This window comes from Polypterus senegalus, chromosome 12 (assembly GCF_016835505.1).
Source record: "Polypterus senegalus isolate Bchr_013 chromosome 12, ASM1683550v1, whole genome shotgun sequence".
NCBI classification, from domain to species: Eukaryota; Metazoa; Chordata; class Cladistia; order Polypteriformes; family Polypteridae; genus Polypterus; species Polypterus senegalus.
The window spans coordinates 112410979-112423826 of record NC_053165.1 but is presented as its reverse complement, the minus strand read 5'-3'; the positions used below and the strand labels follow the sequence as shown (position 1 = coordinate 112423826).

The following is a 12848-nucleotide window of genomic DNA, read 5'->3' as shown; positions in this document are numbered from 1 at the left end:
TTATGGAATATTTCAAAATGAATAGCAGAGTAAAATACCACAGTAGAGTCAAGCAGACTGCTCTGCTGAGTGTGAATGTGTCTGTTCTTCCTGGATAAAGCCTCCTGATACTTTTTTCAAGCTATACAGGATATAGGGAAGAATGTTTATTGGCATGTTGGCCTTAAAACTGTCCCAATCCTGGAGCATCACTAAATCAGAATGTCATGAACTGGTAGAGCAAGGTGCTTCATTAGAATGAAGTCCCTTCCGAATGTGCATAATGAGATAATGCCCCCTTAAATGAAACCACTGTGGAGGCAATACTTAAGCAAAATCCACAAAGTGGCTGCAGCAAGGTGGTACTAGCAAGAATGAAGCCCCTTGGGCAAGTGTGTTGAGCCAATATTCAGTGAATGTGATGGCATGAGCAAGTGCAGTGAGATGGTTATCCCTGAATGAAACATTTTCAGTGAGTGATGCACCTGACTTATTTCCTTAGTGTGGTTGTAATAAGGTGGAAATGGTTCCCTCTTGCCAGGGTGTAATAACAGTGTATACCTTAAACAACCAATGGAGGGTATACTGAGGCCCTGCTATTGAATGAAGACCCATGCATGCATGGGTAGGTATAGTGAAGTGTCTGTTCTATGGTCTGGGTCTGCCTGAGCCCACTTGCTGCACATCTGTCAACTTCGTTGCCTTACACCTGTAAACGTTACACATTAATCCATTGCTGTAAAGCTCCTTGTTTGAGTTTCAAGTTTTTCAGACATTAGTGACTGATGTGTAGCGGTACTCAGCTCGGCTCATATTGGCTGTACTGAATGCTGTTTTATGAAAACTATTGTTTCTATTTATAAACATAGTTTTATTGCCAAAAAAACAAAAAAAAAAACAAATGTACAACAATAGGAAAATAAACATCTATATTTCGGAAAAAATATTAAACATATTACTATTCCTTTCAAAATGATTAATATTTTGGCCCAAAATGAAGAGGAAATGCTTCATTTATAATGACAATATTACATAATAACACACCGCTTTCAGACTAGTAATAGAAAAATCTGCCTGCCTTGAGTAAACTTTGAAGCCAAGAAAAACATGCGAATTCCATAAAGAATGTACATGCTCATATTAGCCCTAAATTCTGGAGCCGCACCACTGCTGTTAATATAAAATTCTAATAACAAATGAAAGAACGTGGTATATGGAATTCAATGCAAAGGAATACAACTTTCTTTTATATCCTCCTGGATGTTTAATCCTCGGGATTGTCCCAATTTGAGGAAGTGACAGAGTAAGATAATGAGACAGATGTGGTTAGCAGACAGACAGTAATCCATTGTTGTGTCCTTCAGAAGGAAGTCAAACCCTATGTTTGCTGAGTCACGTTTCAGTGAAGCAAACAGTAGTCTCTGAACTTTAAGGGAGCATTCAGGGAGACTCCCATAGACACTTTTTTACTTTATTGTAACTTACAGTCAAACAATGCAATATCATTGAGTATGTGTGCACAAAGGATAAGAAAAGCTGAATTCCCAGAGGTTATTCACATTAATATTAGAAGAACATAGAATGTCTGATTTTTGGTTCAAGTACTGCATAGCAGCAAACTTGAATGTTGTGTCACCATTCCATTCCATGATATACATCATACACCCACAGTGTTGCCCAATCTCATATTCACAAGACAAACAAAAACATTTAGTTTTGTTTCTTTAAGCTATGAGAAAATAAACATTTTCCTACAACAATCCCTGCTTTGTTTGATCGTGATGGTTAATACAGGCAAAGACTATTGTCCCTACAGAAAGTGCCTGTAAACTGAGAGGAGCTTTTTTTGCATATTGGTTAGCCTTATTTACAACTCGTAGGCATCATATTTAAATTTCATTGCTGCGTTTAAGTGTAAATTTGTGTACCAACACATACTATTATTCATACAGTAGGCAGTGAACAATGCCTGCTCTTATTTCAGGTCAAATATTGATAAACAACTGTTAGGAAGCTTGAATGTGTTATTGTTGCCAACATTAAAATACAACACAGTAAAAGTTGTTTATTGTTTTCTATGTAGGAATAATCCATTGGAATTTGTCAATTTTTTTTTTTATTTTAGTTAAAAGCACATTATGTATGACTTATATAGACATAATCTGGAATTGAGTATGTTATTCACTAATTCTACACAATAAGGCAGGGATATGAAAACTAAATAATAAGCACTGATGTTATTATTTCTTGTCATGCGGACCTTGCCCCTTTAATCTTATTCCCATTTATAATATAAACTAAATCAATTTAAGGAAAACATCTATTCCAATTCAGTTTCAAAGCACATATTATAAACTCCTGAAAAGGCCTTGTAGTGAAACAGAGCTTTGCTGTATTGTTTATTGTTGCCAGAAGTGTAAGCTTTTTAACAAGATGCTGGTATATAAGTGAACTAGGAAGCACTGCCAGCTGTGCTTGAAACTGTGTAAAAGCCACTATTGCAGTGAGTTCTGGGTGACAGGCTGTACAGTTTATACAAATGGAAGTGTGCTTCATTGAGGAGACTAATAATTCAGAGCCAAGCAAAGACAGCTCAGAGGAAGGTGAGGATTCCAAGTTCATTAAAGTGACAGTGCAACAATACCAAAGCACTGTCATATTATAAATATCTTGTTAAATTGTATTACATGCTTGTGATAGGAAGACCTCCAAACTAAATTCTATTCCTATGTGGCAGTAATTCTTTATTTATATATTAAAAAAATAAAATAAAATACCAACCCTGACTTATAAACACTCAAGACATCCATCTGATTTCCTGTTCATCCTATTACACTGTTCTTGTTCTTATCAATATCTGTCAACCGCCATACACTAATTATGGATGATCTTCCAAATCCCAGAATGCACTGTACTAACCTTAACCGAGGCTCTGTTTACGTTGAACATCCTGTTACTTTATTTTCTTCAGAAGCAGGTTCAGAATGCTACTTTTCTTTTAGTATTGTTTTCCTTTTAGCTACATTATTCTATATTTTCTGTTGCATCCTTAATCATCAGCTCATCTTATGCTCACTTAACTAATCACAGTAGCAGACATTTTAAGCAAGCATGTTCAAACTTCTGCATGCCACTGTATAAAGGAATTTAAACATATCCTTTACCTTTTAAAACTGGCATTCTCTTTGTAAAATGAAGTTACCCTCAATTAACTCATTTATTATTATGTTATACTGTTAAACTTGATTATTATTTGTGATTGCATATTTTGTAAATAAAATACATCCAGCACTAAAAAGCCAAATGTACGCTCATTTACCTAATATATTGTGGTCCATGGCCGGCTTTGTATCCTGGCCAATACCCCCAGGCCGCCAAAGGGAGCCCTCCCAGCGGCATGGAAGGTCTTCGAATTCCATAGCATATATAGCAAATTGATCGTTTCCTTTGACATCATTGATCAAGAACTGTGAAATTGATCAAAATAAATACCATGTACACCTATGTATGTGAATATATATCATATTCATAATCTATTTAAACTAGAAAATTATAAACAGAGCTTTATATAAGTAATTCTACATCAGTAGGTAAAATAGCAATAATCAAACATTAATGAAACTGTTATTTCATAGACAAGGTCATACAACTAGAGAAGAGTTTGTACATTATACAGCTTTGCCTAGCCAACCCCACATTTCATTTTCCACCATAAATCATTTATCTAGACTCAACTTTTTCTCTGTTTTTTTAAAAGGTTGACTGAAATGTTAAAGCACAAAAGAGTATATAGACAAAGTTAAATTGGCATCCAGCTTCTCTCTCAGAAATGTACCCCAAATGTCATGTCATGTCATGTCATGGCAGGAATCACTCTGTCATTAAGCATGCCAAAAGTGGGCCATATTAGAAAAAGATCTTTGGAACCCTAGCTAATACAACAAACACATACATGAACCTTTCTAGACCCTCATATCTTCTGAAACCTTCATGCTTTCTAGCATATATTCCCCCCCAGCTCTATTTATATTTTTACATTCTTTTAAACAATCACTCAAAATGTCAAAGGCTACTTATTAGAAAAATTGGAGAAATAACTCCTCTTTATCACAGATTATAAATTAATACGTATACCTGTATACACACATTAATACACATATAAATATCAGCCCAAGAAGTATGACACTTGAGTTACAAAGCATTTAGTCATGCATATTTCTGCATGTTATCTGAAGCATACCAACAGTCCAGCATTTTAAATGAATCCTTAAGTCTAGAGATCATTAAAAAAAACCCACACACACACCTGCTTAATATCAGGGACATGCATATCCTTGTGTATATAGCTGCCATACTACTAATGTTCTCATTTAGCTGTTTACACCATAAAGGAAAAGTGGTATGGTTAACCCATACCTAGTCCTCTATTCATTTTTAAATGGATTTATGTTTCACTAGTTTCTCGAAAATAGCTTTCTCAACATCCTCCTTCCCACTTACATACATTTAAGCACTATGCATTCATTGTTTGTATTCACATTGTCTAGATCAGAGTTGGGGGCAAAAGTATCACTGTCAAAAATAACTTGTAATAAAAGTTATGCTTGCGCTTCTGAAAATTACGCTTGCTGCTACAAAATACTCCTGCGCTTCTGAAAGTTACACTTGCTTCTGAAAATTACGAGTACAATTCTCAGGCGTGAACAAACTGTCAAAAATACGTTGGTGAATGTACAAGACCTTCGCTATCAAGGAAGAAACAATCAAATTTTTGTTACTATGCATGTGCCACTATGGTAGAATGCTGGAGTTGTTTTTGACAGAGATCGTACTTCATACTTGGCTCCCTTACAGTGGCTCCAAAGGGCAAAACACAAAAAACAAAATACAACTGAAACAATGAAATGAATTAAACAATGACAACATTTAATTAACAATAAAAAGGGAGAGCATGAAATTAACAGATTAATGGTGGTGCGTTTTAAACTTTACATCACGTCTTAGTCGAGTATTCAAATGTTTGTTGTATGTGTATAGGAGAGCGAGATGTTGCGGAAGGCTCTCAACCTTCAGATTTCGACACTCTTGGTCATAGATTTGGAGTTGGGGTGGGAAGCACAGAATTGTGACCACCACAGCTTGGAGGATATGAATATATACGAAACAGACTAAAGATTGGGGGCTTTGCACAATATAAACTTCTGAAGCAGCCCCTTCGTGACTGCTTTTAAGTGAGCTATTTTTAACTCTTGCAATTTTGCTATGGAAGCACTGAGTTAGATTAACAACTGAGTGTGGAGAATCTTATAATGGAGGAATATTTAGGACAAACATAAATAAGCAAAATAAATCAAAGAACTGTGAAATATAACAATAAATACATAATAACGTTAAATATGGGAGTTTGTAAGTCCCATGGTCCAAAGACATGCAGGTTAGGTGCTTTGGCGGTACTAAATTGTGTGTGTGTGTGTGTGTGTGTGTGTATATTCACCCTGCAATGGACTGGTGCCCATTGCTGGCTTGGATAGGCTCCGGCAGACACCCGTGACCCTATTAAGGTCTAAGCGGGTTTGAAAATTACTTACTGACATAAAGGAATAAGGAACAAAAGGCATATTTCATAACCTGATTAATTATATATACTTGCATTTCATGTTGTTATTATTTATTTAGTGTCACATTTGACAATGCTTTAATTTATTTTCATTTTATTTATTTATTTGTGTATTTATTTATGCATCCATCCAATCTCTAAACCCACTTTATCCTGAGCAGAGGCAGAGTCACAGGATGCTGCAGCCTATCCCAGGAAGCATAAAGCTCTTTTCTTTTCTTTTGTCTGTGCCAATTAAATATCACATAAACCTTACTCATCAGATTACAGTGTGCCAACTTTACCAGTCAGTATGACCCATGTAACCATGTTGGGACAATAAAAACTGCAATTTTAAAAAGCCATCCATATTGTCACAAAGTTATTAAATTTAGGGTGGTCCAGTGCCATTTAACCCTTTACAATGACAATTGTGCATCACAGTGAAACCTATTCTATTGCATACGCCAAGTTTGCCAGCCAATTTGACACATGAACACACTTTGGGCCAGGAAAATCTCAACTGCAATATAAAAAAGGAATCGTGTCACAAAGCTATGAAATAAGGGTGACAAAATGCTGCACAACCCTCTACAGCACCTGTTTAAGATCACAATTAATCATAGTCATCAAAATGGGAATGTGACAAATTTTCCAGTCAATTTGAGACAGGCAGTCACATTGGTCTGTGCAAAACTGCAACCTAACAAAGGCATCTGCATTTTCTTAAAACCGTGACAACTAAAGTGGTCCAACATCATTTAACCTTTTACAGTACCCATTAAACATCACAGTTAATTTCCTTCACTGCCAAGTCTGCCAGTCAGTCTGATCCATGTAACTGCACTGGGGCAGCAAAACACAACTGCACTTTATCAAAGGTATTCACTTTTCTCTTTATTTTAGAGTGGGTCAATGGCATACAAATCTGTATAATGCCAGTGGAACACCACACTGAAATCTAATCATTAGATATATGGGAATATGACATATTTGCCAGTCTGTTTGACCCATGTACCCATAGTTCAACTGCAATTTAACAAAGGTATCTTTCTTTTCTCAAAACTAAAGTAGCCGATGCCATCTAACCCTCTGTGGTGCCCATTAAACAACTAATTCCATTCACTAGATATGGAATGTGCCAACTTTGCATGTTAATTTGACCCATGTACCCAACTTATATATAACAAAGGCATCTCTCTTGTCACAAAGCTGTGAAGATGAAGGCTGTCCAACATCACCTAACACTTTATTGTGCCCATTAAACTGAGTACATCTTACTCATTAGACATGACAGTGTGCCAAGTTTGTCATTGAGCTGGGCAAAATTGAACTGTCACTTAACAAAGGCAAATTATTTTGGTCTAATTTGATGTAACTCCTTTGTATTTGATCAGGTATAAAATCTGGACTGATTTTTTTTTTTTTAAATAAAGGGCCCATTTTAGTGACACATGTTAATATCTTTTTATGTTGCAGAATATTTTGACTGGCTCTTAACATTGAATAAGTACCAGCTTTGCAGAATTTGTGTAAATAAGAAACTGGCTGGAAGTGAATAACTTCAGGCTCGCGTGAAACCGTCATGTTCTCCCCATATCTCAGTGGGCTTTACGGCAGACCTCCCGAAGACTTGCATTCGAAATAATTAGAGGGTCCAATGGTGCCCCCTTGATGGATTAGCATCATAGCCTGGGCTGATCACCCACAAACCTTCACCAAATGTTAGGGAAACCTCTGGTCCCCGAGAACTCCAGTTAGATCACAAACACACAACAATGAGGCAGCAACTGAACCAACAACCAAAGTTTTAGACTGTATATATGGAGAATGATCGCTGTCAAAAATAACTCCATTGTTCAACCTCTGTGATACATGCATAGTAACAAAAATCGACTGTTTGTTCTTCGACAGAGAATGCCTCGTGCATCCAATAACATACTTTTGACAGTTTATTCACACTTGAGAATTGTACCCGTATTTTCAAAAGCAAGTGTAACTTTCAGAAGCACAATTGTAATTGACACATGTGAAATGTAAATTTCCCCCTGCGGTGAGCTGGCGCCCTGCTCGGGGTTTAATTCCTGCCTTACGCCCTGTGTTGGCTGGGATTGGCTCCAGCAGACCCCTCGTGACCCTGTTGTTAGGATATAGCGGGTTGGATAATGGATGGATAATTGGAAATGTAAATTTGGCTTAAATTATTACAAGTTATTTTTGACAGTGATCCTACTCCATACCAAACCTATCCCAGCAGCACTGGACACAATTTAGTAAGTGGCAGGAAAAGATTTAGAAAATTCTAAAATTGTGAGGGTATTTTTACCTGAATGTAAGCACTACCTTGAAGCATTCTGGGTTTTGAAGATTGTTGAGATTGAGAAAACAAAAAAACAAACAATCATAACTGAATCTACTGCATGTGGTTTCCCCCAAATCATGAACTAGTCTGTTTCATTTGTGAAGTTAATGTCTCTTTGTTTAGCCTGTGCTTTTTTGTGACTTAGGTACATTAATGAGCAAATTGCTTAATTAGTTTCTTTATTTTTTATCTTTCTATTTACTACTTCAAGAAATCAATCTCAATGTATGATAATCTTTGAAATAAACTATTATTGTGAATGTAGTTTAAAATACAGTGACTCTAAGGAATTTACCTTACTTTATAAAATATCAGTATTTATGCATTTACTACTATAAATATTTATTCATTAATATAAAATATAAAAAAGAGACAAATTTGGTAAACTGAGTGAACCATCATGTACTAACTCTCCCTCACATGTAATACTTTAAGCAAGTGCAGCAAACATTCGTTTAGTGGTTGGCGCAAACATTTTGGATTTCCAGAGACAAAGACATGCATGTTATCCTGACTCTAAACTTTCTATTGAAACTAGGCCCACACTGAACCATGACACAGTCATCTTTCATTGTTCAAAGCATTTATCTAAGTTCTGTTCACAGAGTGGCAAGGGTTCAAATAAAAGTATACATCGTAGTGAGCATTATTATAATAATATTAATAATGCATTTTATTTATAGGCATAAAAGTAATATCTAGAGAAGTAGACTGATTCAGATCAATGATATTTAGAGTCAAATCATAGTTAGGAAATCTGTTGATGTGAACACATTGTTAATAAACACAAAAGGACCGGGACAAGCTTCAAAACTGTGTGAACATTTGGAAAATGCATTTTATATAGACATGTGCAAAGTGTTACCACCAATAAAATTAATATTAATTGAATTAAAAATAAAAGATGGATGACACTAATTTACTTGAAACACAGAAAATGATTTAGGGCTTAATGTTGCCACAAAATTTTAGCCATCTAGACAAAGTGCTGAAGCATTTAGAGGCAAATACACTATCCATCCATACATTATCCAACCCGCTATATTCTAATTACAGGGTCACGAGGGTCTGCTGGAGCCAATCCCAGCCAACACAGGGTGCAAGGCAGGAGACAAACCCCGGGCAGGGCGCCAGCCCCACCGCAGGGTGGCAAATACACTATAGGTTATACAGGGTGCGGTAGAAATAACTCTCACATTTCAAAGGGGGATTGAAAAAAAATGCTACAAGGTGTCACCAAAAACTTTTTATTTCCCAAATGTAGATATAAAAAAGTTTTTTTTACTTTAAGTTTTAAGAATTATATAGTCTAAATGGTGGCCTTGATGGCTGATACACATTTGGAGCCGTTCTTGGAAGTTTTCCATCACTCTCACTAGCATGTCTGGCGAAATTCCTTCAATTTCTTCTTGAGTAGCCTCCTTTAGTTGGTCCAAGGACCGAGGATGATGTTTGAAAACCTCGGCCTTGAGATGCCCCCACAGAAAAAAGTCACAGGGACTTAAATCAGGCGAGCGCGGTGGCCACGGAACTGCCTCGCGTAAGGAGACCACTCGACCCGGGAACATCTCCTGCAAAATTTTGCGCGGACAATGAGCTGTATGGGCCGTAGCTCCATCCTGTTGGAACCAGAAGTCCTCTAGGTTGTGTTCTTCCCCATACTCTTCAATTTTCGGGGGCAGAAAATTCTCCAACAAGTCACAGTATCGACTGGAATTCACAGTAACTGTGACTCCACCCTTTTTAAAAAAGTAAGGCCTAATGATGCCTATAGACGACACAGCACACCAAATGGTAACTTTTGGGCTGTGAAGAGGTCGTGCATGTAGTTCTCGAGGGTTTTCAGCAGCCCAGTAGCGAAAATTTTGTTTGCTCACTGTGCCAGAAAGGTGGAAATGGCCTTCATCGCTACTCCACAGAATGCCAGTGGGAGGCACAGCTGCGAGGATCCCATTACAGCAATCCATACATCCTCCCCAGTCTGCTGGAGACAATTCCTGACCAATCATAATCTTGTATGGGTGTAAATGAAGGTCAGTATGCAAAATTTCCCTCACAGTTCTTTCCGAAATCTGAAGAGCTGAGGCATGTTTCCGTGCTGAACGCATTGGAGACAGCTCAATCGAAGCCTTCGCTGCAGTGATGTTTTCAGGTGTTCTCACATTTTTGGGATGTCCGGGTGGTTTTTTTCTTCAATGCAGATCCTGTTGCGCTTACTCATTGAACCCACAGCAAAAAAGTTTTCCAGTCTGGAACACTTTCATTAGCACATAAACCGAACCGCGTGTGAAACACCCTCTGCATCGCAGCTACAGATTCGCCATTTTTGAAAAAAGCCTCCGCTACAAAGCCTTGATGCTCACCCGACCACGGCATGGTGACGACTGAACACTTTATTATGTACCGTACCTAACGGAATGGACCGCACCCCCTCTACCTGCTTTGGGGACCCCACAGTGATTTTTCAAAATGTGGGAGTTATTTCTGCTGCACCCTGTATATTGTAAAAGTATTAAACCGATATTATATTAGACTCTATAATGTACTAGTAATTCCAATACTAATTGTAATTGCAGTTCTGAGCACCAGACTATACAAATACAGTACATTGCAGTTCCTGATGCTCAAGTGTATGTTGGGACTTATGGGCCTGTGCTACTCTGAGAAGCTAAGAATGTCAACAGATAAGCTACAGCAGTATTCTTTCAGTTAAATAGTGAACCACTTGTTCAAATTAAGGGAAGTGAATAATGAATGAACATAGGAAGCACTTCTTCATGAAAGGGGTTATGGAAATTTTAAATAAATGAAAAGTCAAGCAGCTGAAGCAGAAACCTTGATAATTTTTAAAAAGTATCACACATTTTGACAGCTTAGCTATTAGGGATCCAAATTAGCCTGATGGACCGAAGGTCTGCTGTGATTTATTAAACTTGTTATGTTCATATCTTTCTGAACAGAATATGTGGAATAAGTCTACACTGTAAACAAAAGAAGTGGCATAGTACATACTGTTCCTAATTTAACAGACTATCAAGTAGACATGTAAATGCAAGGTTTTACTTAAAATATCACCTGGAATATTTTAGGACCACATGCATAACTTTATACAGCTTTGTAACTGTTTTGATGAAACTTTAATTCAGCTGTTAATCAGATTTGAAACCTCAATAATTTCACTGCTTACCATGGTTTGCAAAACACCCAGACTCAAACAAGGATTCTACCATGTGTGTCATCAATTGCATAAATGCACATCATGTTCAGTTTACAGCAATGAACAAACCTTTCATTACTCATTATAACTTGTCAAGGAAAGAATGGGACATTTGAAAATGTTGTTTCTACCAAATACTAAATAAGGAGAAAAAAGTCCTTTTTCATGAGCTTGCTTTAGTTAAGTAAATTGGTGGGTGCAAGAAATTGATATACTGTAAAAGTTCTACTAATTTTTCTTCAGCCATACATAAGAATGGAAAGATATGATCCAAGAGACCTGGGATTTCACTTTGTATATATAAAAAAAAAAAAATTCTGTGAAATAAATGGCATTTCATTTAAAGTGAAATTTCTGAAATTGACAAAAGAAGAAAGGTATCTAGTTCCTATTTGAAAGCATTTTCCTGAAATCTGTATTTGCCTGAAACGTACTATTTAATACGTTTAATATTCCAGTGGAGAGAGCACAGTAATATACATTATTGGGAGTTTTGGGTTGAATTCATGAAGCGTGTCTCATTTTTAAAAAATGCACTGCGCTCTTCTATGTAATGTGAACAACAGATGCTGCTATTTAGAATTGATTTTTCTGGTGTGCTCAGGATTATTATAACTTGCAATTGAGGAATAAAGCAGATGTAAACATGAAAGTCTGAACCAGCCTTTAGGGAGCAACATTTGTTTTGCACTACAAAAACTCTTTATAACTACCAAAAAGCACTTTTGAGTGACATTTAAGTTTCACAATTGCAAAAACACTTTTTGCATCACTTTACAAAAACTGTATGCAAATTGAAAAACATGGCTGTTTCACTCATCACTAGTCATGTCCGACTGCTCAATGCATTAGACTTTAATCAGTGTGCCTGTAATAGTATAAGATTGCATGCGGTTCCACTCTTGTCACCTATGAACAGGAAGATAAGGCTACCTACAGCGGGAACATGAAATATGGGCACACCATGAATCCATAGATCCAACCTGCCTTGTATCAAATGTACAGGCTGGTCTTGATAGTGTAATGATTTGGGGAAATGTCTTCTTGGTGTAAATTAAGCCTCTTAATATCACCTGAGCATCCTTTGAATTTCAGTCAATATAATTTATTTCTGGACATGTGTGATTTTATTGCTGCATTCTATCCTCCTTCAAAGAAAAACTTCCAAAATGATAGGACAATAGGTTTTAAAACAAGCATCACAAAACATGCACCATAAACAAGACAGTGACTTCAGGTTTCTTCACTGGCTTGCACAGTTCCTTAATCAGACTTTTTGAACAAGGTGGAATTGTAGGTCCATCTTACTCAATCGGAAATAGACAGAAGGCTTAAGTGTATTCTATAAAAACTGCTGAATTATGTCGAAGACTTTGGAAAAATTGTCCTCTGCGATGGGCTATAAACTGTGAAAAGAGGCCACACAGAGAGCCCATTCCTGATCCAAGGGTAATATGGAGAATTGCTTTACTGACAGATCCATATATTGTTTTAATCTTACGATCAGAAGTATTTAACATTTTGATTAAAATATCTAGAATAATTAAATTACAAACAGCAGGTATCAAATTAGTTGATTGATGAGACCAAAAATAGAATTAGTTACCCCTCCAAAGTAAATGAACTGTAATAACATTTTAGAAAATGTGGTCAGTGGTCATAACTGCATCCTGTGTACAACTTGCTCATTAATC

General features: G+C 36.7%; 1 protein-coding gene and 1 long non-coding RNA gene across 16 annotated transcripts in view; both read right to left on the bottom strand.

The window, feature by feature from the left end:
• mef2aa (myocyte enhancer factor 2aa) overlaps positions 1-12848 on the bottom strand; it is a 534066-nt gene that overhangs the window by 165998 nt on the left and 355220 nt on the right. The window lies entirely within an intron of this gene.
• LOC120541544 lies at positions 627-11158 on the bottom strand. Its single transcript, XR_005636027.1, has 4 exons — positions 11148-11158; positions 7285-7288; positions 4643-4647; positions 627-823 (listed from the first exon to the last, which is right to left on the bottom strand). It is a non-coding gene; the product is annotated as an uncharacterized LOC120541544 (long non-coding RNA).